General features: G+C 36.0%; 1 protein-coding gene across 10 annotated transcripts in view; it reads left to right on the forward strand.

Moving 5' to 3' along the window:
• Foxp2 (forkhead box P2) overlaps positions 1-26,290 on the forward strand; it is a 558,155-nt gene that overhangs the window by 182,970 nt on the left and 348,895 nt on the right. For all 10 annotated transcript variants that reach the window (XM_060374229.1, XM_060374230.1, XM_060374220.1 and 7 more), the window contains one exon: positions 10,799-10,892. The gene's annotated coding sequence lies outside the window, so the exon portion shown is untranslated. The remainder of the gene's footprint in view (positions 1-10,798; positions 10,893-26,290) is intronic.

Raw genomic sequence — 26,290 nt, forward strand, 5'->3', positions numbered from 1 at the left:
CTGTGTCAGAAAATGCCTAAAGCAAAATTTATACTTAAAAGTTTGCATGTTCCCCCACCATCTGGTTATTGACAAGAACATCCTAGATGATGTGCTGCTATATTTACTACACTGTATCATTATACTATCTCACTGCGAGTTGTTCTCACAACCTTATTAGCAGGACCTGTTTCCTAGCTCCTGAGAAACTGTGCCTAAACTTGCTTTTCATTCTTTTTCTAAACGTTTATGGGCATCATTCTGCAAATCTTACATCATTCAAAGCTCATGTAGCTTTCAAATACCTTTTTTGTGCATTGCAATTTAGATATTAAAATCTTAACTTTAGAAAATTACTCATACATTACCATATACATTACATAAGTGTATTAAAATATGTATAACATGATTTTTAATTTTAATTATTTTAAGTGTATAGTACAGTCTCATTAGTTCCGTTCTCATTGCTATAAAATATGACCATCATTTATATCTAGTTATTTTTCTTTTACTCTGCCAAAATTGAAATTATTTACCCTTTAAATAACAGTGTCTAATTACTTCCTCACTCAAGCTCCTAACCATATTTGACAGATACAGTATGACTTGAATTGTCTATATATTCAATAAAAGTGCAGTCGTGTAGTTTGTTCTGTTGTGATGAGTATATGTTATTAGCATAGAATCTTCTAAGTTCATCTGTGTTAAAGCACATATAATTTTATTCTTCTGGAGGCTTAGTATTATTGCACTGTATGCATATACTCAACTTCACCTATATATCCATCTTCAGTGGACATGCATTCATAAATATGAACCATGTTTTCAATGTATGTAATTATAATAGTCATCAATTATTCTACACATTCGTTCCTCTATAGCACATAGATTTCAAGTCATTTTGTAGATATGAATATTTATTTAATATAAAGTGATATATCCAATATGGATGAATATTAGAATATCTGTTTGACCAGAATGTATGCAAACAAGTACTCAGACTAAAAATCAAGACCGAATTCAGATGTTCACCTTTTCAAAATTACGGTGTAAGCATTGCTGCAAGTCACATTTTCTGATTCAGTGAAGACACGGTGCTTGTAAGAATGCAGTGCCATTGGGAAAGGCCATGACGTGTAAGAGTAGCCATGTCCCTTCCACTGGGGCTGTAATCTAAAGATGCTTCCGATGGTCTCAGAGCTCTTGCCTCTTCCCTGCTCTGTTCTTCCCACAGTTTATTCTGATCATTGAGAATGGCCACACTTCTTACAGGCTAAAGTGAAGGAGAGGGGGGACCTCCACCACCACCACCACCAACCGAAAAACCAAAACAGTTCAGGCTTTGGAAGTTTCCTGGAAGGCATGCCTGGGCTCTCTGTCAGTGTGTCATTCAGTTTTGGTATTGTGACTATCACTGTTATTAAGGAATCATCAGTGACAGCAGCAACTCGTGTGTGTTCATGTAATTATTACTGTATTTCACTGCTTGATTGGCCTGCTGGCTTCCGGGGGTCATGTTAAAGGTGAGGAAATGAATATTTCATTTAAAGAAAGTAGTTCTTATAAACTTTGTATTATAAATCAACTACAGTCAACACTATCAGAAGGAATAGTTCTTTTTTATTGGAGGAATCAAACTAAATAAACATATGTTCAGGTATATTACACAGTACTTATATATTTTTGAGTCCTCTAGTTCTAAATATTGTTCCGTAAATACATGTTTATCACTCAAGGTTTCTTATTATTTTTTCATTGTTATTTGAAGAAATGGGCATATATTTTATGTGTAAGATACTGAGAAGAAATGTAGTTTGACATGAATTAGCACTTAGAGCTTGGCTAGGGTTAGAACAAGAGCAAATATAGATTTGTAAATAAATGTCAATGATTTGAAGGTCAATAATACTGTTGATACATTGAATTCAGACTGAAAATGATCGTTTGCAGTTGTAACATTTGTAAAATGAAGTTTTCTTCTTTTTTGCTTAGAGTAAATATTGAAGATGTTAACATTAAAGAGTTTCTATGTGATACACCAAAAATTTGATTATGTTGTTTGAGTTCTAAATTTTATTTTTATGTTTTGCTATTTATCTACTAAATTATGTCTATTCAATGACATAATTTAAGTGAATAATTATATTATTAATTTAATATATATTTAATATAATTTAAAATACAAATTTATAATATAATTTGTGTAATAATAGTAAATTCATAATGTAAAAATATGATTTAACTGAATAAATTAAAATGTACTTTTGAAATTCTTTTTGTCTGCTATGATTTCTCATTATCAATTGTCCATTAAGGTCTGACTCATTTTATGTCTAGAGTCCTATGTTCCGAAAGCAATGGTCCGTCATTCATTCACTCCCTAAGCGTTTAAAAAAGCATAATCTGTGCCATGAACTTGATTTCTGCTTCCAGTGTTGCACTTCAGTAAGCCCTTGAACATGGCATTTCATGCACTAAGCCTAAAGACTGTCTAGTGTTCAAATTTTGTGAAATGAACAAAGAAATAACACGTGAAGGGGGAGGGACAATTCAAAAATAATAGTGACCAGTCTACATGCAAGGAAATTGTTTTTACTATTGCTCTGTGGTGGTGTGAATGCGAGTAATTCCAATAGGCTCGTCTGAATACTAGGTCCCTAGTTGATGGAACTGTTTGGAAAAGATTAGGATGTGTGGACTTTATTAAGAAGACATGTCGTTGGTGTTGGGCTTTGGTGTTTCAAAAGGCTTTTAATTCGCTGTTGTAGACGTTAACCTTCTGAAAGCATAAGCCCAATGAAATGCTTCTTTGCCTTACTCACGGAGTTTTGTCATATCAATACTTAGATTGATATGACCTCAACAGAAGGTGGTACCAGTGTGAAAGGCCTAACCATAATAGATTTTTGGAGGAATGTGGAAGACTTTGGGTTTTGAACTAGAAAAGCAGTTGAATGCTGAACACAAGTGTGTTCTTTGAGGACCTTGTGTCCTTTGAGGAGCTTGGAAAACATGCAGAGAAGCATGCAGAATATGGAAGCCCAGATCAAGAGATTTCAGGAGGGAACAATGTTACTCCCTGAGCCATAGACCATCCGTTTGTTGTTTGGTAGATAATGCGTCTACTTTCTGCCCTTGTCCCAAGAATTTTCCTAAGGATGAATTAAAAAAAAATGGCTTAATTCATTTTGTGGAGGCGATTTCAAGACGCCCTAAAGTTGTCTCTGCTTTGTGGTTATTAGTACTCAGTGTACAAGTCAGTTTGCCTACTCTCTCCTTTTGGAAGACATAATGACTACTTCCAAATTTAACAGCCATGAACCACATAAGCATCTGTACCCAAGTTTCCATCTGCACATAAGCTTTTGATTCAGTTGGATAAACACAAAAGTGGACAATTGCTGGATAACACAGTAAATGAATGCTGAGTTTATGAGAAACTGTTGATTCTTTTTTCCAAAGTGGGATCTTTGGCATTCCCACCTGCACGGGCTGAAAATTCCGACTGTTTCACATTTTATGAGCTTATGGGACACTCATACTTAGAGTTTCATCATTCTAAAATGTGCGTAGTGATTTCTACAAGTGTATAGTCATATTTCTTTACTTTTAATTTAATATGGTTTTATGAACATTGCTTTTAGGAAGTGGAAGTTTTGAGTTTTAAAGATGTCCAGCTTATCAAGTGTCATTTCAAGGACTCTCTTTTGGGTTGTAGCTTAGATGACACCTATGTAAACAAAGTTATTACTTCACTTTTCCTTCTACTATCTTTTGGGAGTCTTGTGGCCTTTCATTTTACACCTAGGCTTATGATTCACATGGAGTAAACTTTTGTGAAGGATGCAGAATATATGTATGGATTCACACTTTTCCAGTTTTTCCAGCGCCAATTTCTGAAAAGCCTCTCTATTCCTTTGTCAAATATAAGTTGACTGTATTTGTGTGGCACTATTTTTTCAGCCTTTATTCTTTTCCATTGATCTTTTCTTCCACCAATACAATACTGTCTTTCTTACAGAAACCTTAGTGTAAGCCTTAAAGTAGTACTATTTGAGTCTCCAAACTTTTCTTGATCAGTTATTAACTATTTTAGAATTTTTCCTTTGCTTTCAAATTCAGATGTATTTTGTCAATATCCACAAAAATAATATGCTGAGAAATTTTTAGTGGATTTGAACTGAATTTATACATTTGGGAATGAAAACATGCTCGTAATATTGCATGTACCTTTCCATAGACCTGGGACGTCTACCTCTTTAGACGTTCTTTGATTTTTGTTAATTACATTTGTGTTTTTTTTTTTTTTATGGAGATGCTATATGTAGATTGTTAAAGTTAAACCTGCATATCTTGTTTTGGAGGGAGCTGGCATGAATGTTATAGTGTTTTAATTTCAGATACTATTAGTAGATAGGAAGGTTAACTTCATATATGAAACATTTATATTGCAAAATATTCTGTAATTGCATGTTACACTTTTTACTGATATCCTAGGTTTGGCAATTTTCACTAACAGCAAGTCCAAGTTCACTTTCAAATTATACTTCATCACTTATAGTATAATTAATCTAAGTTCCTTATAAGTGCAGTGGAACTGGAATGTCTTCATGTCATCTATTGGATATGGGCATCATTCTTTCAAAACACCAATGTATAAAACAGAGGTTTTCATTTACGAACAAAATGTGATTTAACTCAGTATGTTGTCTTCCAACAGAGGAAAGATTTATATTTTTGTTCATTGTTTCAGAGGTTTTAGTCTGTAGTACATAGATTTTAAGCCTTTGTGAGAGAAAATCTCATGACAAAAAGGTGAATCAGAGAGATAAGCTTACTTCATGACAGCCAGGGAAGAAAACAAAGAAGAAATGTTTAAAGGCAAGATGTAACCTTCAAACATATGCTCTCAGTCTTTTACCGTCTCCAGTTTTTCCTTGCTTGGAAGTAGCCCATGCAACTCCGAGTTCATCAGTGGAATAATCCATGGATGCTGCATCAATGAAGTAATTCATGGATGCTTCATCGATGGAGCGATCCATTGATTCAGTTATCACTTTCACAATCCAGTTCCTCTCTTTTGTGTTGTGATCTGAAGACCAAGCTGTTAACATCTGTGTCAGTGGGGTAACTTTTGTATCCATTTGGTTTCTTGAGGTGTTTGAAGTTAGAGAAGGCAGATCACTGTTAGTAGAAGCTCATTTGAATAGTCATTGAAGGGAAAGAAAGCATGGAATAAGTAGCTGGGAATAATAATAGTCAGTGTTTTCTCAGTTCAAAAGTTTAATATTCATTCAGCATCAACTCAATAAATTCTATGCTATGAATGACCAAATGCTGGTTTTACTATTGAAAATTTTGTCACATCAAGAGGCACAATACCCATTTATAAATATATTTTATTGTGAAAGAAGCTGAGAAAAAATGGCAAAGATTAGAACTATAATCTTCCTAGAGGAGCAATTAGAAGATATGATTTTGTGGCATGTAGTAGACTGAATTTAAAAATCTCAAGTCATCTAGGTTTTTCTACCTGATAAAATATTTATCACTATCAATATCTCATCGAAAAATGCCTTATTCTAATAATTCTAAATTTTTTGTTTTGTTTTGTTAAGTTTTTCTTTTTCTTTTTTAAGATTTATTTATTATTTATACAACATTCTGCCTGCACACTAGATCTTACTATAGATGGTTCTGAGGCAACATGTGGTTGCTGGGAATTGAACTCAGGACCTTTGGAAGAACAGCAAGTGTTCTTAACCTCTGAGCCATCTCTCCAGCCCTCTTTTTTTTTTAATGTAGACTAAAAGACTTTTTTCTTAAATATGAGTATTCATTTCCTTTGTTACATTTTAGATGGATTTAAACAGAATGGCTGCATAAATAATTTCCTCAAATTACTGCTTTGCCTTATGCATGCAGACATAGTTAAGCCCTGTTATTTTCCTGAACTTTTTTGTAGATTTCAGTAACATCCAAATATACAAGTTCAGGAAGTATTTACAAAATGTAGCAAAATTATCAATATACCCAAGTCTTCAGGTTTATGTCACAAAAATCCTTTTTTTTTTTTTTTGCAAGTCAACTTAGTTGTGATTCTGGCATATATGTCACTTTCTATACCTGTTTCATATATGATAGTTGTTTTCCCTTGGTTTAGTCCATTATAGACATGGTGGGGAGTGCGGTAATCCAGGTAATCCAAGGTAATCCAGGCTTCACCTTCACAGATTCACACAATGGCCTCTCTGGGCCTCCATGCAGGAACATTCCTGCAACATACCTGGCCTCAGAGGCTTTTCTTAGTTGTGGAGGGATATTCCACAACCCCTACTTTGTGCCCTGATTCTAAACCTAGAACCATGTGACAAAACCTGCTGCTTGTTGGGATTGGAACAACAAGTTGTTGTTCAGTTGTTTGGTTCAATTACATCTTTACCAGCATTCTGTTTTGATGGTATCCCTTGCTGCTTCAGTTTGGCTGTCCTACAACTTTCTCTGTAGATCAGATTGGGTTTGAACTCAGAGATATGCTTGCCTTTGTCTCCTGAGTGCTGGGATTAAGACTTTGTACTTCCCCACCTGGCTCTGAGGGGTTTTGTAGGGTTTGTTTTGTTTTGTTTTTTTGTTTTTTTGTTTTTTGTTTTTTTTCTTAATTCCTTTTCAACTTGTAAGATTAGCTGGGTGGGATCTTGCCCTGAACTCACCACTCCCTTTATTCCACCTAATTTTAGCGTTTTCTTTTATCTGTTTATCTCCCTTAACAGAAAATTTAGCTCCATTCTACTCACTTTCCTTGCTCAACTTGCGCCTTTTCATTGTAGATCTCCATGAGAATGAACACTGATAACCACAAGACAGAGTCAGTGCTATGCTGTTTTGAGATTTTCCTCTACCGACAAAATTAATCCAAAACTTTTTTACTTCAACCAGATTTTCTGGAAAGGGGCAAAAAGCAGCCACATGCTTCAAGAAACTATGATGAGAGCAGTCTCTTGGCTACATACTAACATTCTTCTTCTCTGAAACCTCTTGAGCTGGATCCCCACAGTTCAAGTCACCATCAACACCACTGTCTTCCATCTTCCTTCTGGGATGAACCACGAGGCCATACTTTTTAATCCAGAATCACAAAGTCCACTTTCATTGAAACAAAAGCATGGACAGGCCTCCCAGAGCAATACTCCACTTTTCTCAGTTTGGTTTGTAACTTAGTCTTCTGTCATTTAAATAGAATACTGAGGTGGTGGTTAAGGTATTTTCTTTCATTATCATAAAAAGAATACACTACCATTAACCCACATTGAATATTGCATATATACAGCAGTACATGCAAATTTTATTCCCTTTTCATTGACCTACCCTCCCGTTAACAGCACGGGAATATAAGAAAGTAAAGTAAATGATGCTTCAGGTACCACCAAACTTCTGTCAAAACATTAATGTGATTTATTTAGAGACACTGAGATAAAATAAAAGTATGCCTTGAAAGAGCAGTTTCAATGAATGTTGGTTGATTCTATAGATGCCGTTCGAAATATTTGCTGAAGGGTGTGGTGGTTTGGCTAGGAATGGCCCCCATAGACTTATGAGTTTGAGTGTTTTGCCTATAGAAAGTTCCATTTTTAGGAGGTATACAGTGTCATTGTGGGGGCTGTCTTTGAGGTCTCATGTGCTGACCCTATGCCCACTGTGGCAAACAGTCATTTGCTGCTGCCTGTTCGTATTTACAGCTTTCATGTCTCTTTTCTCTCTTCTCCATACTCCCTGCTCACTGGATTTCTGGGAATAATAGTAGTAGAGTTATAGGAAGCAAGAAATTGCGTAAATAAAGTAGCACCCTGGGGAGCAGACCTGCTGTGTGTGGGAAAGGTGAGGTATGGAGCTGCTTGAATTCTGAGATTAGCATAATTTCTTCCTTCCATCATTTTCACTTCTCTGCTTCTCCAGCTTATCATCTTTCTTTATGCTTTGTCTTCCCCTTATGCAACAGAACAGGACAACTGGGTGTAGAATCGTGATTGATATCAGAGAATCCACTGGAGAAGAATAGTGTAGATGGTTATGTGTATGGAGGGTCTTCTGTAGGTGAGAGAAGATGAGTTCATGGGGGAGAAAGTGCATAAGAGAAAATACACTTTTGATCATTTTTTTAATTCTTTATTAATTACACTTTATTTGCTTTGTATCTCCCCTGTGGTTCCCTCCCTCCTCCTGTCCCAATCCCTTCCTTCCTCCACCCTCTGCATGCATGCCCCTCCCCAAGTCTACTGATAGGGGAGGTCTTCTTTTCCTTCCTTCTGATTCTAGTTGTAGCCCATGGCAGTTAATATCCAAGTGGGTTCCATTGTAATAGGAACAGGGACTGTCTCTGACATGAACTGATTGGCCTGCTCTTTAATTACCTCCCCCTGAGGGGGAAGCAGCATTACCAGGCCACAGAAGAAGACACTGTAGCCGCTCCTGATGAGACTTTTGATCATTTTTACTCCATGATGGGCAGAACTGGAGGTCTGGATGTTCTCCATAGTAGAACATAGGAAGAGTCAAGGAAGGAGTATGCTCTATCTGATTGATCATGTGCAGCTCTAAGGAGAGGAAACTTGTTTTGTTTTGTTTTGGTTGCTTGCTTTTTCTGTAGAGTAGGCAGCTGGAATTCCAGGAAGTGGTCTGGACTTCGAAGAGACATGGGTTCAATTTGTGTTCATCCTCTCCTGCAGTTCTTCGGGAGCAGTAACTTGACTCTGCATGCCCAGTTTCTTCATTTGTCAAGGAAACACTGGTGCTCTAATCATTTTCCTCTCAGCTCAGTCATAGATTGCCTAAGTGCTTATCTACTTTTTGGGTTAAATCTACTGTCTATTCTACCAAAAATTTATATATTTTTTAAACTCTCATGCATATTCAGCTTTGTATTTGTTCATAGAGTCATACATCCATTCCACAGTTATTGATTACCTACTATGTTCCCTTGCGGCAGTCTAGATTCACAGCACAGAAAGATGCTAACAGATAAACACTGTGACCTATGGAGTTTCCACTGCTAGAGTCAGACTCAGTATACTCAACCACTAAGAGCATTTGTTTTTGTTGGTAACTTTATAGCATTGAACCTTTTTGAACCCCCATTCTTTTTTGACACTTTACTTATACAGTATATTTTGATTATCTTTCCCTCCACCAACTCCTCTCAGATTTTTTCTCACATCCTCACCGACATATGAGACAGAATTTTTTTATCCTCAAATTTTACCTATTTATTTTCCTGTTTGCAGTGTCTCTACAAATGAATGGTGTTATAATATTGGTCTCATGTGAATGTCTAATGCAAACAAAAGACTACTATAGAATTTCTTCTAAGTCCTTCATGTATTTTACTAATAATATATTATTTTTTAAATAGTTTATATACTGAATGTCTTCTAGCAAAAACATATTTATCGTTTTATAGAGATAACGTGAATTACTACCATCCAACAACTGGAGAAAAACTGGAGAAAAAGATTGTTTTGGAAGTTGTAAACTATGGCTATATATGAAATATATATGAAACCATAATCAAATATGAATTTGAAATTATCTAGATGCCTATATTTTAATACACAATCATATAAAAGTAATTATGGAAGAAACAGTAACATAAGCAATGTAAAGAATGAGCTCGTGTTTGTGTAAGGTCTTACTATTTAGAGAAATGCAGATGAAGGGATGAAAGAACAATAAATGGTAGGATGCAAAGAGCAGTAGCTGAATTACCTCACCATTCATGTCATCAGTCTACCTCAGTTGTTGTGCTTAGTGTGATGCTTTGAAGTATGATCTGAAGAAAACAGAAGGCTGTGGAAAACCATTGAGACCTTGGGGAGAGTCAGTAGCAGGGAGATTTTGCCACTGTGATGCAAAAAGCTTCTGTCACTGTTAACAATCCCCTTACACTTGTAAGATTTCACTGGAATGAAGATTTCTTTAGCTTAAATGTGTCTGGGAATATTGTTTAAAAGTAGTAATATCCAGATTCTCAGAAGAGAGCATATAATGCCACTCAAATTACTTCAGTGCCTGGGTCAGGCATCGTTCATCAAATACAGTATGCTCTCCTGTTCCAATTTTAAATGTATGGTCGGATCAGCTTTCTGTGTCATAATTACCCATCAAACATCATGGATGGCTAGATTAAAATACATTTTCTATCTATATAATAAAAAGCTCTACAAATTTCTCTGATCTTTATACATATAATGTATTTATCTAAAGAAAGATTATGAGAAAAATAATTCAGATAAAAGAGAAAGACACTAGGAAAACAAACTGCTGTGTAAGATATAACTGGAAAATAGAAATTCAGATAATCATTGAAGTAATAACCCTTACATTGTGTTAAAAGGAGAAAATGATTACTACCAATTTGTTAATTGTGGAAAGGCCTAGATAGCTTATTAAGTATGTGTTGAAGAGGCAATTGAAATCAGTCATGTTTTCTGTTAGGAATCTACAACAAAAAATACTTTTCTATTATAAATTATAAAATTTAGTCATCAGAAAGTTCAAACCTTCCAAATCTATGTGGGGGGGGGATGAAATATGAACCTTCTGGCAGTGTATCTTGTGTGCTCCCAACAATGAAATTTAAAGTTTTTGAAATGAAAGTGTATCTAATACATTTCATACTAATTTGGGGATTCACAAATAATGAATGAATTAACCAGTCTGTTTTGGGGAATGAATATGATCTGTTTGGTTTAATACTTGAACTAACTGGGACACATATTCAAGGCTAATTTTCAAAGTAATGACAGCTATTTATCTGTAATCACAGGTCTCATCCTCTAATGTGATGCTGGGGCCGGATGCACTTAGGATTCCATTCCAAGGTTGACTGGCTAGGTGTGTGGAAGACTGGGAAGAGGCAGGTAAATGTCCTTTGGGTACTAATTCTCTTTTGCTCTTTGTGCTGTTTTCCTTGATTTCTTTTTAACATTTATTTTACACCTTAGTATTTCAGTTAAGTATGTTTGCAGAATGTTACCAAGTTTTTGAGGGGTCACAGAGGTGCATCTAGTCCTAGTTATAGGGATATTTAGCATTCTTGGTGACACCTGCGCTTATTACTCAGCTTGCTCTCAATTATTAGCGAAAAGGAATTAGAAATTCTGTTTTGAACCGTGGAAAAGACAATTATTTTTTCAAGAAAAATCACTTGGGACATTTTTGGCTGCCACTATCCTGGCCTGGAAGAGCTGGGATTTTTCATTCCTACTAGTGTCCATGTATGTGTGTGTGAGTCCAGTTGTGTGTGTTCATGTCTGTCCATCTTTCTGACCCTGTGTGTGTGTGTGTGTGTGTGTGTGTGTGTGTGTGTGTGTGTGTGTTTGTTAAAAGAGAGTGAACCTAGGGTCAGACACATGCTTAGTGGGATGCAGAGCTCCAAGGCCAAACAATAGGTCGAGCTCTGGGAGTTTTGTGGAAGAATGGGAGGAAGAATTGTGGGAGCTGGAGGTGTCAAGGAAAGCACAAGAAGACCTACAGAATCAACTAGCATAGGCCCATGGGGGTTCACAGATTCTGAAACACTAACCAAAGGGCTGCATGGGCTGGACCTAGACCCTCTCCACATACATAACAGATGTGCAGCACGGTCATCATGTGGGTCCCCTAACAATGGGCGTAGCAACTGCCCTGACTCTGTTGCCGCCTTTGGATCCCTGTCACTTAGTTGGGATGCCTTGTCTGGTCTCAGTGGGAGAAGATGCTCCTTTGTCCTGCTGTGACTTGAGGTATCTACTGCTAATTTTTATCCGTGAGCTAATGTTATTTAAATTAAATTCATATTTACTTTGTCAAGTGGCCCAAACATTCCGAGAAAAGTACAAGGTAGCATATAAAATGGCAACACAATTTTATTTTTTAAATATGAGTTATTCTCTAAGCTTGGTTTGGACCAGTTCTAACTAATGTTAAGTGCTAAAGAGCTCAACTGTTCAGGAAGAATTAATTTTCTTAATAAAGTCATCCAACTTTAAATTTCATTGTTGCTGCTTACATATTTCCAAAGCCAACATAAGAGATTTTCAATCTCTAGTATTTATATAAAATTAGTTTTTCACATTCACTGTTGAACTGTTCCATTATCAAGTAATTGGTTTTATATACATATATGTATGTATGTATATGTATATATACATACACATATGTGTGTGTGTTTGTGTGTGTGTATGGAACTCCAGGGCCAGACTACTTTCAATGAGGCAAATTTCCTTTAATCTTGGAAACTAAGCATGGTTAAGTCTAGTTATTACATGTGTAAAAGGCACGCGCGTGCACACACACACACACACACACACACACACACACACACACGGATGAACTTTCTCTTTTGAGAGAGTCTCACTATGTGGATCAGGCCATTCTGGAACTCACTCTGTATTCTAGGCTGACCTTGACCTCACAAGATCGTCCTTGCTTCTGCCTCCTGAACACTAAGATCAAAGGCCTGTGCCATTGTACAGATCACCTATCAAAAAGGAATTTTAAGTGAGAAATTTTGTTTCAGAATTTTCTAATAGATACCATCAACTCTTATTGTTTTTTGTTTGTTTGTTTTCTTTTCTTTGGTTTTTTTTGAAGAAAGTCCTCAACGGGAGATAAAATATCCTCAGTAGATTCCCCTTACCACAGGCAAGCAACAGAACCTCATTTTTGCATAAATTGACCTATTGTCATTTCTAAATCTTTCTCCAGATAGAGCCACCTTAACTTTCCTGATAGATTTATGCTCATCTACATTAATTAAGGTTAAATATTTTCCAGCTATTTTATTTTGTGCTTTACCTATGATTGTGCTGTAGTTATATTACCAACGTTATCACTTTGCCAAATACAGAAAATAAAAAGATTCGACATTTAGCCAGCATTTATGATTTTCAAAGTGATACGACCTGTTTTGACTCCATTTTCTCATTAATTATCTTTATGATGTAAGTGAAATTGAGACTATAATCTTTGTTTGACAAGTACAGAAACTAGACAACAAGGAATTCAAATGATGTGTAAAAGCAATTTACCTGTGCTTAATAGCTAGTAATTAATAACGAAAAGATTAGAACATTTGCTTTCTAACATCCAAAATTTTATGTGGAGGGAGATACTTGTATTTACAATAAAGTTAATGGTTACATTGGCATTCTCCATATTAGAGTAGCTTTTGATAATATGGTTTTGCATCCTCTTATTAAAAAAAATTTCGTTTCCATGGAAGCAGAGATACTTTGATTTATATTAAGATGTGTTTTCCTTTCTGTTGACACATCAATATAGCACTATTTAACAATGATCTTTCTTTTATGTTAATCTCCAAGATCTCATATTAATATGTATCACAATATAAGACATATTATGAGCTAAAAGGTTTCATAGCATTTACATTTAGTCTCTTAAAAAAATCAAAGTCTCTTTAACAATCCAACATCTCTTTAAAAGTTCAAAGTTTCTGAACTATGGACTTCTGTAAAATAAAAATAAATTAAATTTATTCCAAAAGGGAATAATCAGGGCAGAGTCACAATCTAAACAAGACAAAACCAACTCCAACTGTGCAAGTAACTCAGTGTCAGATGTCTGGGACTGCTCAGGGTCTTCTGGGCTCCTCACAAGGGCTTGCCTCAGAACTTATCGCTTGTATCCTTGGTTGAGGCTGGCTCCACTCCATCACCTCTGGTGGCCTTGGCAGTAATCCCATGGTGCTTGCATATCTAAAACACTGGAGTCTCCTGCTGTAATTGGCCTGGACTCTCGTCAATAATCCCCCTCAGCCTCTTTTCATGGTGCCAGGCCTCAACTTCTCTGCATGATCCATTCAACCCTGGGGCTTCAACAGCTATTGAGGTTGCACCTTCATCAGTAGTCTCAGAACATCGCCGTGACCCCTTCGTACTTTCAAAAGGAGCACCTCATGTGTGACTCTTTATCCACCCTGTTCAACTGCCAGCACAATGTACAAGCTTGGCTGCCTCTGGACCACAGCTTCTGTGTGCTACATTGGAGGAAATACTCCCAGAGAGTTAGACCTCTGTAATGCTGATCGCTTCTTAATCGCTAGTAATTTTTCAGCTCTAGCTAACCAACATTATCATTTCAGCAAAGCAGAGCTTTCACTTCAGTGAAGCTAGCCTCTTGTTAATTGTGGCTGATTCTTCACACCCAGCTGACCAGAATGACACATTCTTAATTTAAAATAGCAAATGGCTCCAGTAAGGCCTTTACATTACAAACTGGTCCTCTGTCAACTGCCCTGAAGTCCTCCCACCATCCCAGCAGAGACAACGTGACTAGTTCTGTACCAGTTGCTGTCCTTGTCAGGTTTACAATTGCTGAGATGAAATGTCATGACCAAAAGCAATTTGGACAGGCAAAGGTTATTTGGCTTGCATATTCTGAATAATAATCCGTTGCTGGAAATGAAGGCGGTACCTCAAACTGTGTGGGAACCTGGAGGCTGAGACAATGAAGAAGTCCAGCTTTCTGGCTTGCTCCACATGGCTTGCCCTGCCTAATGTCTTAAAGAACTCAGGACCCTCAGCCCAGAGATGGCACTACCCACAATGGAGTAAGCCATCCCACATAAATCACTAATGATGAGACTCTTAGCCAAACTTTGGGCAGAGTGCAAGGAATATTATTGAAGAAGGGGCAGACAGAAAGACCTGGAGGGAACAGGAGCTCCACAAGGAGCCTGTCAGAGGCAAAAATCTGAGTTCAGGGGCCCTGCAGAGACTGATAATCAGCAAAGGACCATGCATGGAGAGGACCTAGACCCCCTGCTCAGATGTAGGCTATGGACAGCTCTGTCTCCATGTGGAGCAGTGATAGTCTCTGTCATGAACTCTATTGCCTGATCCTTGATCACCTCCCCCTAGTGAGGTAGCCTAACTTGGCCACAGAGAAAGAGGATCGTGACAGTTCTAATGAGACCTGATAGGCCAGGGTCAGATAGTAGGGGAGGAGGACCTCCATTATCAGTGAAGCAGGGGATAGACATAGGGGGAGGGGAGAGAAAGGGTCAGTGGGATCAGAAGGAGATTAGGAAGGGGGCTACAGCCAGAATACAGAGTAAATAAATCATAATTATTAATAATAATAATAAACAGATTTTTATAAAGAAAATGTACACAGGATTACCTACACTATGGAGGCGTTCACTCAGTTAAGGTTTGTTCCTCTGAAATGACTCTACATGTGTCAAGTTGAAATAAAAATAGCTAGAACACTCAGTTTGAGACACTCCCACTCTTTGTAGTTTCTATTGATTGCCCTAATATTTTTTTTTATTTAAAAATAAGCAAAGAAATACACAAATAAAATAAAGCAGACTTACCTGAAGATTATTAAGGATCCAAGAGAGAAATCATTTTATGCAAGATGATGAGTCTTCTTCTGGGAAAGGAATTCAGTTCCTTTTTCAGTTCCCCAAACTGCTAATTAAGGTTTGGTGGTGATGTTTTTGTGGTGGCAGACATTGGTTCCACAGATCTAAATGAAAATTAACCACACATTGCTGTAAATAATGCATATGCATACTGCCAGAGGCTCATCGTAACAGGAAAGTGTATTTGGAGAAGCATTTATTCTCGGGCATTTTTAGAATTATCAGCCCTTGAACCAGAGGTATTACAGGAAGAATAAGTTAATTGGAGACACAGATTTGGAAGTTGTATCCATTTGTTTGTCCCCTTACAGCAATTTCAAATTTAAAATTTGAGTAATGTATCATTTTAAAGTTCATAATTATTATATTTATGAAATTGAACATGGTAATTATTATAAAATGGTTGCGCGTAGCTATGTTTTAGCATTAAGGATTAATGCTATCTAAAATTCATTGCTTATTTCAGTCTGGCTAATGGAAACAGACTATAGCCTAGTTTGAGTTATTCTCTTTAAAATTATACAAAACCCAGATACCTAACCCATTCTAGCTATTGCCCCTATAAGTGAATCTTCAGTCATATATGTTTGCCTTCACTGGGCTTAATTAATATCCTATTGTATTTTTGCATTATTTCATCATTTAAAGGGCAAATTTAATATTCTTCCATTTATTACAGTGTTCTCATGTCTTCTCTGCTTTTTAGTGGCCTAAAAGTCTTCCTGTGTAACATCTGTCCTGATGGTACACTTAGATAATCGCTGTCTTTATTCTACTGTAACTAATGGAAATGGGTCATGTATTATAGCCAAAAGCTGTGTGTGTTGTTTGTTAATAAATGTTTACTTCAAATTACATCTATATAATTATATCATATATATATTAAGTATGTGACATCTTTTCAGTTTAGAACATTGGCCTCTGTACAAGCATTTAGTTTGAGAAAGATGTTTCAAGGAAATTTTCGAGGCGGTTTCCACTGTTACATAAACTAGAAAGTTGGAGCCACTCTGACAGTTACTTTTTCTGAAGACAGATGTGGGTGGCTCATGCCGGTAACTTGGGTAACATCCCAGCACTTGGGAGGCTGAGACAGGAAGATCACCATGAGTTTAAGCCAACTGTTGGCTATAGAATGAGTTATATGTAGGTAAGCCTAGGCTACCTGAGAGCCTCCCTTTAAAAATGACTTTTCAGAATTCACTACAATTCACACATTAGGATATGATTACATGTAGATGTACATGATCAACTTGATCTCAGATGATGACTTTGAGAGGGAATCTTTCTTAGGTTTCCTGATTTTTGGTTCCTGATTGTTCCTGTCACTGGATTTTCCCTTCCATGTTTAAAAGTAGTGCACTGCTTTTTTTCTGATTTGATTATGTAAGGTATGAAGGCATTGTTTCTATTTTCCTCATGCCTCTTCCTCTTTCATCCCTTTTGTTTTCTCTCACATCTTCCTGAGACACTAATTCTAAACCACTCAGCTTATCTTCTGGGTACCTCTTCTGTCTCCATTAATTTTATGAAGCATAGCATCTTTTCTTCCTTATTTTACAAAGTTTGAGGATAATTTTTAAATGTCAATAGATAATTCCCATTAAGATACAAATAAACAACTCACCACTAAAACTAATTTTTCAATAAAATTTAGCACTCTTTCTGTCTTTGTGGAGAGGATGGGGAATAAAACTAACCAAATATGGGATCTCCCAGGCAAATGTAATAGAAGTGTAGGCATGTATATTTATAAGACTGTGAGCCAAGCGGGGATAAACTGGAAATGTTTAAACTTCATCTGGAATACTGATTCTATAACACGCAAAGGCCACTTCTAACGTCTTTTCAGAAGATCACATCAATATCAGCGTTGCTCTTAGGACCAGGTGGCTTTGTGTGCCGCCCAATAAGAATTATTTTATGGAGGTCTGCATAGATTCGTGGGAGGGCGCTTTATTGGATGTTAATATGCAGAACCTGTTCTACATGCTTCCTGTTGTTCTTCACTGGTTTGGGAGCTATAAGAAATATACTTAGCAGAAGACTCTGGATATGCATATATAGATGTTTTTAGTGATCCCTTGAAGTGCTGAAAAATTATATATTTGTTCTCTGGAAAAGTAAGCATGTTTCCCTAAGTAAGACTTCAGCATTATTTTTTTTTTTAAAATAAACTGTCACATTAACTCATCATTCCAGATTTCATTTCTGTTGATGGGAGTATAGTCTCTGGGCAGAAATCTTGTATCACATGAAAAAAAAAGGCAGGGGGACAATGCAAATGGAACTTTTTTTCATGTAAAAATGTGTGTATTTATAATTTTAAATTTATGGTTTATAAATATACACTTGCAAAATTTTGATAATATTATATTACATGCAAGAAATCAAAATATGGATTTTTAACTGGCCTGCTTTTCAATTCAACTGAACATTAAGTACCTTTTTAATGGTCTTATTTGCTGGGAAGAGCACCATTACAATAATCTGCTTTTACAGCCCATATCAAATATAAACCAGCATTGCTTATTACAGGGTTTGTACTTGGGGAGACATTTTCACAGCATCTAACAGTTCTGCCCCACATTTCTTGGAATTAGTCTTTAATGATATCATTTGCCAAAAGTGAGTTGTTGCTCAAACTTCCTGGTTGTTTGCAGTGAAAATCGAATCCAGTGGCTGTATTGAAAAACGCCACACAGATTCGTGAGGAAAGGTCCCCAGATAGTACTGATACATTAGTCCTGTAGGGAAATGCCACCGAAGGGACTAGGTGTTTTAGGATTCCTTTTTTACTCTTCCCTTCCCATCGTGAAAGTTAGGGGTTTCGTGACTGCAACCATGTTCTTTTGTTTTGTTTGAGAGGACTGACTATAACTGTAGATTTCATGAAAATAAAGGTAGAGACAGATGCCTCCTTTTAGCTCTCAGCCTTATTAATAAACTCTTCATGTGTTGAACTCAGCACCCGAAATTGTAGAAACCATGCCTATGAGAGCCAAGGAAGAGCTTCTTCTTCACTGTGGCCTCCTAAAGCTTAGTTCGCATTTTCACTCTGCTTCTGCCTTATTCCAGCCTCTAGCTGAAACTCCCAGCACAGTAGGTCTAATACAGATTGATGCCTTTGCCTGAAGATTGATTGAAACACAGAGTGTCTCAGGGTTTCTGACAATCACTGAACCATTTTATTGAAGATAAGGTAAATAAAATAGATTGCCATATGAGAATTCTCTGAAATCAAATGGAATAATTTGGCAGGTTTAAGCCCATGAAAAAGGCTAAGAAGTGAGATCGAATACCTTTTGTGTTCAGTGTAAGAAGGGATAAATATTCCTGCTAGTATTTGACCTATAAAACTTATTTTATCAGTACAATAAAAATGTTAAATGGAGTTATTAATTTATGCTGCTGATTGGTATTAAAATGAGTCATCTGTGAAAGATCAATAGGGAAAAAATTTAACACCACTATATTTTAAGGTATTTTTTTTTAATTTCTATAACACTTAAGGGCATGGCTCAGTAGTCTCAGAGAATTTAATAAACAACACAAATGGATGGATTTTCCAAAGTGCACTTCAGAATCTTAAGATTCTATATAACTACAATTCTTAGCCACTACTGAACAATAATCCTAAAGTTGAGTCTTTTGTTCTTTAATAAAGATTATGTGTTCATGTTTAGAAACTTTTGGGGGGAAATGTCCTGTGAAGTTTTCTTTTTTGTTTTGTTGTGTTTCAAATTTTGTTTTGGGAAAAGAAGCTTTCAGATTTTTCTCAAAGAATAATACAACATGTATTCTGTACGCATTACAATCCAAAATAACGTAGAGGACAAATATTGTTAGTGACCTTAGTCTCTGAAACTCTGTGAAATGCTAACACTTGCATTCAATATCTTGTGTGGTAGTTTGATTGAGGTGCTTCCAGAAGCTTCTACCACTTAAATACTTGATCTCTCGTTGTTGGTATTGTTTTGGAGAGACTTAGGGGTATGGTCTTGCATGAAAAGGTGTGTCACTGAAGATGGGCTTGAGATTTCAAAAGCCATGTGCAATTTCTGGTTAAGAGACAAGAGTGACTGGTTCTTGACAGTGACTTTGACTGTTTTTCTTCCATGGGATTCAGTCTTAGGATTCCAGTGTCTCTAGTACTTATATATACTGACTAAAAATAGATTTATTTTGTGTTCGTTTGGGAGAAAACCGAAAAGGATATTGTTGCTTAATTTATATGATGAAGCATAGAATACAATTGCTTATCTAGTATTTGTTAACTGTTTTCATATTTTAGCATCTATCCCTTCATTGTGATATAAAATCTGTATTGTTTTTATTCATCTGTATATTTCCAAGCCCATTCTTCTATCCAGACATATATGTATTGTAGATTGCAATCATTTATTTCTTTCTTTAAGTCTAAGTTTTAATGAATCGGTCTGCCATTTAAACTACATGTTAATTAAATTTTCCTTGAACACCGAGACTGTAAAAAAGTCTCAGTAGACATTCAGGAATATACTGAATGATCGGATGAGAGTAATTGTAGCATTTTGGTAGTCAAGAGCCTGTTCTTTTCTTGATCCCCACCCCTTTACTACCCATTTCTTATTCCTCCCTACATTTGAGCTTAATTGTATTCTTAAAAATCCTCTGTTGATTTATATTGTTGTACATCTTGCTGTCATTATTGATGTTCTTTCAGCACTTTGGGTTCTAATAATAATTATAATTAACACATCTGAAAGTTCATTTAGTACTAGATATTCTTCCAAGTGATATTTTGGATACCTGTCTTTACTGACTTCAATTTCAGGATGAAAGCCTGGACATCAGTGACGTGAAGGAATCTGCCAGTGTACTGTAACTATTGAATTGGCCATGAACCAGACTGTATGCTGAGAGGGCCAGCACCCTGCCTGTCAGTGCTAATAATCAGCTTGAAACTAACATAATTTAAATGAAGTAACTTCTGAGTTACAGTACACACTGAAAAATAAACTACTTTACTTTATAATAAAAAATAGACTGAAAAGGAAAATATTCTTGAAAATTCAATGAACATACATAGAGGTTGGTAAGAACTATTCATATGTAGTCAATTTAATGTGGCGTCTTAATATTTACTTTAAGTATGTTTTTTAGCAAACTGTGCATTCCTAAATGCTATCTTCATTTTCACTCTAGATTTATCTATGATGTGGATATATTAATGGTGAAATATCTTCATTATGTAATCTTCATGTCATATATATACACATTATGGATGTCATATGAATTTCCATCATATATATATATAGTCAGATAACTATATAATGTATCTCTTTTCTTTGCTAGCAGAGTCCTCATATTGCTAAGATATATTTCATTATTATCCATGACAAAGACACATCATGGAACCCAACTCTCCTCAGTTTCAAGGGACAGATGTTGACTAGCAAAAACCAATTATGATAACTCTATGCCCTTGTGAATAATTGGCTTTCTTATATTTACTAGGTTAATAGATACTGAAAATGTTAAATAACTTCACAAACATTATATGAATAAAAAAATTATAGTATTTAATTACTTTATTTTACCCGGAGCCCTTCCACCACTTGACTAAGAGAAGTGCTGACTTTCCTTTTCATTTAATCATTTTATGATTTAGCCCCATTTTTTTACTTGAAGCTATAAATATTCTTAGAAGTACACTCATTATAATTATTGAAGATTATTATGTGAACTTCACTTTCACTGCGCTTCACTTTGCTCTCACTCTTCTGTTTCTTAGTGCTTAGAGAAGAGGATTGACAGCTTAAAAGGGAAAGCAAAGATGGAAGTTTGTCTTACAGGGAGGCAGACAGGTCATTAAAGGCCTTGAGTGGTTTCTGCGCCATTGTCTCCAGAAAGTAAAGCAAGGAAACTTAGTTATTGCATAATACCACATCCACTTCCATGGTCGTATAGAAATATCCATGTTCACCAAGTTCAGGTTCTTGCTCTGTTATGAAATAGGCAACTAAATACATAGTGTTGTTTTTTTTACTTGATGTAGACCATTTATTTTAATATTTGTCCAATATCTTAACATCTAGTACTTTCTGAGTAATGCTGAAATAATCTATATAGCCTTAGGAGTTAAAGCGATTTACTAATTATATTATACCCACCAATGAAATAAACAATAATATTTAAGTGAATATAGATGTAAACTCTATTATAGGAACAAAATGTTATTTATATAAGGGAAATTTTAAATACCAGAATGTTATCATTGCTTACTTAAATGTGGTATGGTATTATATGACTACTGCACTTTTATTTTTTCAATCAACAGTATTCTCTAGGAGATAAGCATTATTCATTATGTATATATTCATAAGAAACAGTTTTTCCCCTCAGTTCTCAACCAGAATCAATTTTCTGGCTTGCATAGTCACTATGTGCTTCACCTACCGGTCCTCACGACAGCAATAGCATAAGCTAGGAAACCTAGCTTATGCTTTAGGTCAGAATTTTAGTCTCTATAAAAATGATGCTATTTTATGTTTCCTGGATCAAGAGTTTTCAGATAGCCAGATCTTTTGATATCTGTGTATATTTCACATCAGAGGTTAGCAGTTGAATGACTAATATTTCAAAATTGTAATTCATAAAACCAGGAAAGCAACTCTTGCCTGGCATTATATAATTTAGGATTTGTCCTAAGAGGGGAACAGATTAGGTGACATGCCTTTTCAACCCAGTTGACAAAAATACATGGTATGAGTTATTTTTTCTATACACTTGAAATTTCATGCTTTCATACAATGAAATATAATCATGCCTACCCCGTTTCCTCTCCACAATATACTTTCTCCCAACTTCAATTCTTTTCTCAGACATTATTAACTTTTACTTATATTAAATCAAATTATTGGACATTATAAGATATATAACATCTAGGATGTTTCCCGTTTCTTGCTATTGTAAATAAAACTGATATAAACACGGTTGAGCAAATGCCTTTGTTGTGTGGTGGACTTTCGAGTGTATACCCAGGAGTGGTATTGAGTGGTATTAACTTGGTCTTGAGGTATGGCTATTCCCAGTTGTCTGAGAAAGTGCCAGATTGATTTGCAAAGTGATTGTATAGGTTTGTACTCTACCAGCAATGGAGGAATGTTTCCCTTTCTCCACATTCTTGCTAGCATGTGTTGTCACTTGACCTTTTGATTTTGGCCATTCTGACAGGTGTAAGATAGAAAGTCAGAATCATTTTGACCCAAGAATGGACCAAGAAACTGTCCATTTACAGTAAACTGATACATTTACACAATGGAATATTACTAAGCTATTAAAAAACAAGGAAATCATGAAATTTGCAGGTAAATGGATGGAACTAGAAAACATCACCTGAGTGAGGTAACACAAACACAGAAAGACACACCTGGTATATACTCACTGTAAGTGGATTTTAATCATCTAGTACAGGATAGACATACTATAATGCACAGTCCCCAAGAAGATATGTTCAATGGTAATCTTAGGCTTCATGTGGGCTCACAAGTTAAGTGAGTGGGGGATATCTCTGACATGGACTATGTTGTCTACTTTTTGATCACATCCCCCTGTTGGGACTTCCCTTCAGGACCATAGGGGAAGAAGAGGAATTCAGTTCTCATGTGAATAGATGAGCTGGGGTGCCTGGGTAGGTGGGGAGAAGGGATGCCAGAGGGAGGGTGAGAGTGGTAGGAAAGGCGAGAGAAGCGTATGACCGAGATGTAAATTGAATTAATTTTTAAAAAGATGTATAGCTTCTACGATTTATGTAACATAAGGTTTAGTGATTAACATGACTAGTAAGAGTTTATGAAACAGTTATAGCATTGCCCCACTTAAAAAGTAATCATAATATTACATCTAATTTTGTATTGATGCATGAGTCACAATCTCTGCTCTTCTTCATAGCACTGAAAACCAGAAAGTTCTAAACAAAACTAATGCTATTGCTTTGATATACATTGTCATTCAAATCCCAGCAACATCATATATTAGATATGTCAGGAAAGGCTTTGCAATTTTGTAAGTAAAATGAGGTTAAGCTTAGTCAGAAAGGTTTATTTGTTTGTTTGGTTGGTTGGTTTTCCATGATTTTGAAAACAATCTTAGGGTGATGCCTCATATTATTTCTTATTCTTTAGTATGGCATGATTGCCAAACAGAATTCTTATCCATATTTATTACCAATATTTCAAGTTATTGCAAGCACAAATTCTCATCTCTAATTTTTACAACTCCCCTTTGTGAATCTTTGTCTTGAAATTATTTGTAGGTTTTGGCAAGTTTATTTCTTCTCAAGTTCAAATCTGTGATCGATCAACTGACATAATATGATTTAATCAAGAGCGATATTTTACAGTAAACTTCTATGAACTTTCTGAAATGTAAGACTTTGTAACTGAGAAGAATCCTGTAGGAGTATTTACCCAGAAACAGAAACTTTCTGCTGTGATTTTATTACTTTCGAAGACTGATTAACAGCTAAAGGAATGAATATTCCACATGAAATTTATGAGTTGGCATTTTATGCTCTTTCTGTGCATTTCTGCTATAATTTTTGGTTAACTAATGGAAGGTAAATATGGCATTCAATATCTGAGAAGCCGAACATAAATAAAACTAGGATAAGACACTGAGGGTGGTAATCAGCAGAAATCAGCCCCAAAGTTACTTTTATTGAATTTTACCTGCCAAATTGTGTTTTTATAATATTTAATGATATTTATCAGAAGCCTTTCTTTTTTAAAGCAACTTGAATAGTTTTTAAGAAACTGTATTATTGATGGTTGGTGGAGCATGCATTTGAATATATACACATATGAATCACTCAGAGAAATGACAGTGTTTAAACTGTGGCAGTCTTAACATGGTGAACACGTCTAAAGGAAACCCCAGGAAAGGAATCTCAGCACGTGTTACACATATTGGGCTGGAGCAGGGCCGGTGGCTCTTCCACAGACAGGAGAATTCTGCAAAATAGACAAGCTCTGAAATTCGCCCATTGTGAGACTGGAACACCCCTCTGAATCTGAAGAAACACAATGCCTGTTTTAAATAGATTTGTGAATGGACATATTTTAGGGAACTATAAACTTCCCTTTGAGGAACTGACACAGTCCTGGGCCTAGCGCCAGAAAAAACAAAAAACAAACAACAACAACAACAACAACAAAAAACGTGTTCTACAGTCTATAAAACCATGGGTAAAGCCACTCAACATTCATGTAAGCTTGGAAGAGTGAATGCTAAGCTATGAAAGAGCACAGCTTAGTCTAGAGCTAAGTGTAGCCTGACGGGGGCCTGGGCAGATGGCTCACCTTCAAGGCCTGGGTCACAGATAATAGGGGCATGGCTACGTGGTGCTGTGCATGCAAAGTCTGTGATATTTTGTTGCAAACCAACAGGTTTATAGTAGGATTGTGGAAAGTTGGACTAAAACCTGGACTACTCGTTGCTGAGGAATTGTCACAGAGTCTGTGGCCCTGGGATTTTGAAGAGAAGGAGTGAGCTGTTAAATATTGGCGTTGCACGTTGATTGTGAAGATTTGCTGCACACAAGTAAGAAAGTATGATTGAAGGCAAGTGACTTCTCATCAGGAGTGACTTATGTACATGATTCAGCCACCAAAATACCTCCACTCTCTCCACTTTTAAATAATATACTTTTCCCCTAAAATACTTGGACAGGTTTTTCTTTTCTTTTTTCTTTCTTTTTTTTTTTTTTGTTTGCTTAGCTTTTGGTCAGTGTTATGTCCCCTTATGTTTGCTTATTGACAATTACACTTCTTTTATTTAAAATATAGCATATTAAGGTAGAATTTTGACAGAACAACCAATTCTCTAAAAAATGATAAAACCATAATGTTTTATTCTATTATCAATTACTTGGATTTTTTTGCTCTGGGTTTTATTATAATTGTATGGAGTGCTTTTATGGTTTAATGATTCATAAGTGTAAAGATTAAAATAAATGAAGTGATTATTTAACAGCATGTTAAATATGTATAGTACAGTACAATTTACATAATTACAGATTGGTGTGCCTGCTTTAAGGGTTCTGAAATTCTTACTGTAGGATTGTTTGTTCATGATATTGTAATGTAAGTGTCCAAGGATTTACAAGACACTATTAAAAACCTTTAATATGGGTTTATACTTTGTTATAGTTAAAGAATTTATTTATTCATTTCTATTTTATGTTTATTGGTGTTTGCCAGAATGTGTACCTATGTACCATGTGTGTTCAGTGCCTGTGGAGGCAGAAGAGAGCATGCCTGGAATTGGATATACAGATGGTAGCCATAGTGTGGGTGCTGGAATCAACCTTGGTCCTCAAGAAGTGCAAACACTGCTCTTAACTACTGAACCACCAGTCTGTAACAACCTTGTTACATCTTAAACTTTAATACTGAATCCTTTTCAGAATAGTACATGTGTGGTAGGAGGTGCCAGTTTTCCTAAAAGTAGCATTCCTTTAATATATTTTTACATTTTTTCATTATCACTATTATTTATTACAATCTATTCACTTTGAATCCAGCTCTAGCCCCCTTCCTAATCTCCTCCCAGTCGCTCTCTCTTTTCCTAGTAAGTCCCTCCTCTAGTCCACTGATAGGGGAGGTCCTCCTCCCCTACTATCTGACCCTAGCCTATCAGGTTTCATCAGGACTGTCTGCATCATCTTTCTCTGTGACCTAGTTAGGCCAGCTCACCAGGAGTGGATGAACAAAGAGCCAGCCACTGAGTCCATGTCAGAGACATCCCCTGCTCTCCTAACTAGGGAACACACATGAAGACTGAGCTGCCCAAGAACTACATCTGAGCAGCAGGTCTAGGTCCTCTTAATGCATGGTCCTTGGT

This window comes from Meriones unguiculatus, chromosome 21 (genome assembly GCF_030254825.1).
Source record: "Meriones unguiculatus strain TT.TT164.6M chromosome 21, Bangor_MerUng_6.1, whole genome shotgun sequence".
NCBI lineage: Eukaryota > Metazoa > Chordata > Mammalia > Rodentia > Muridae > Meriones > Meriones unguiculatus.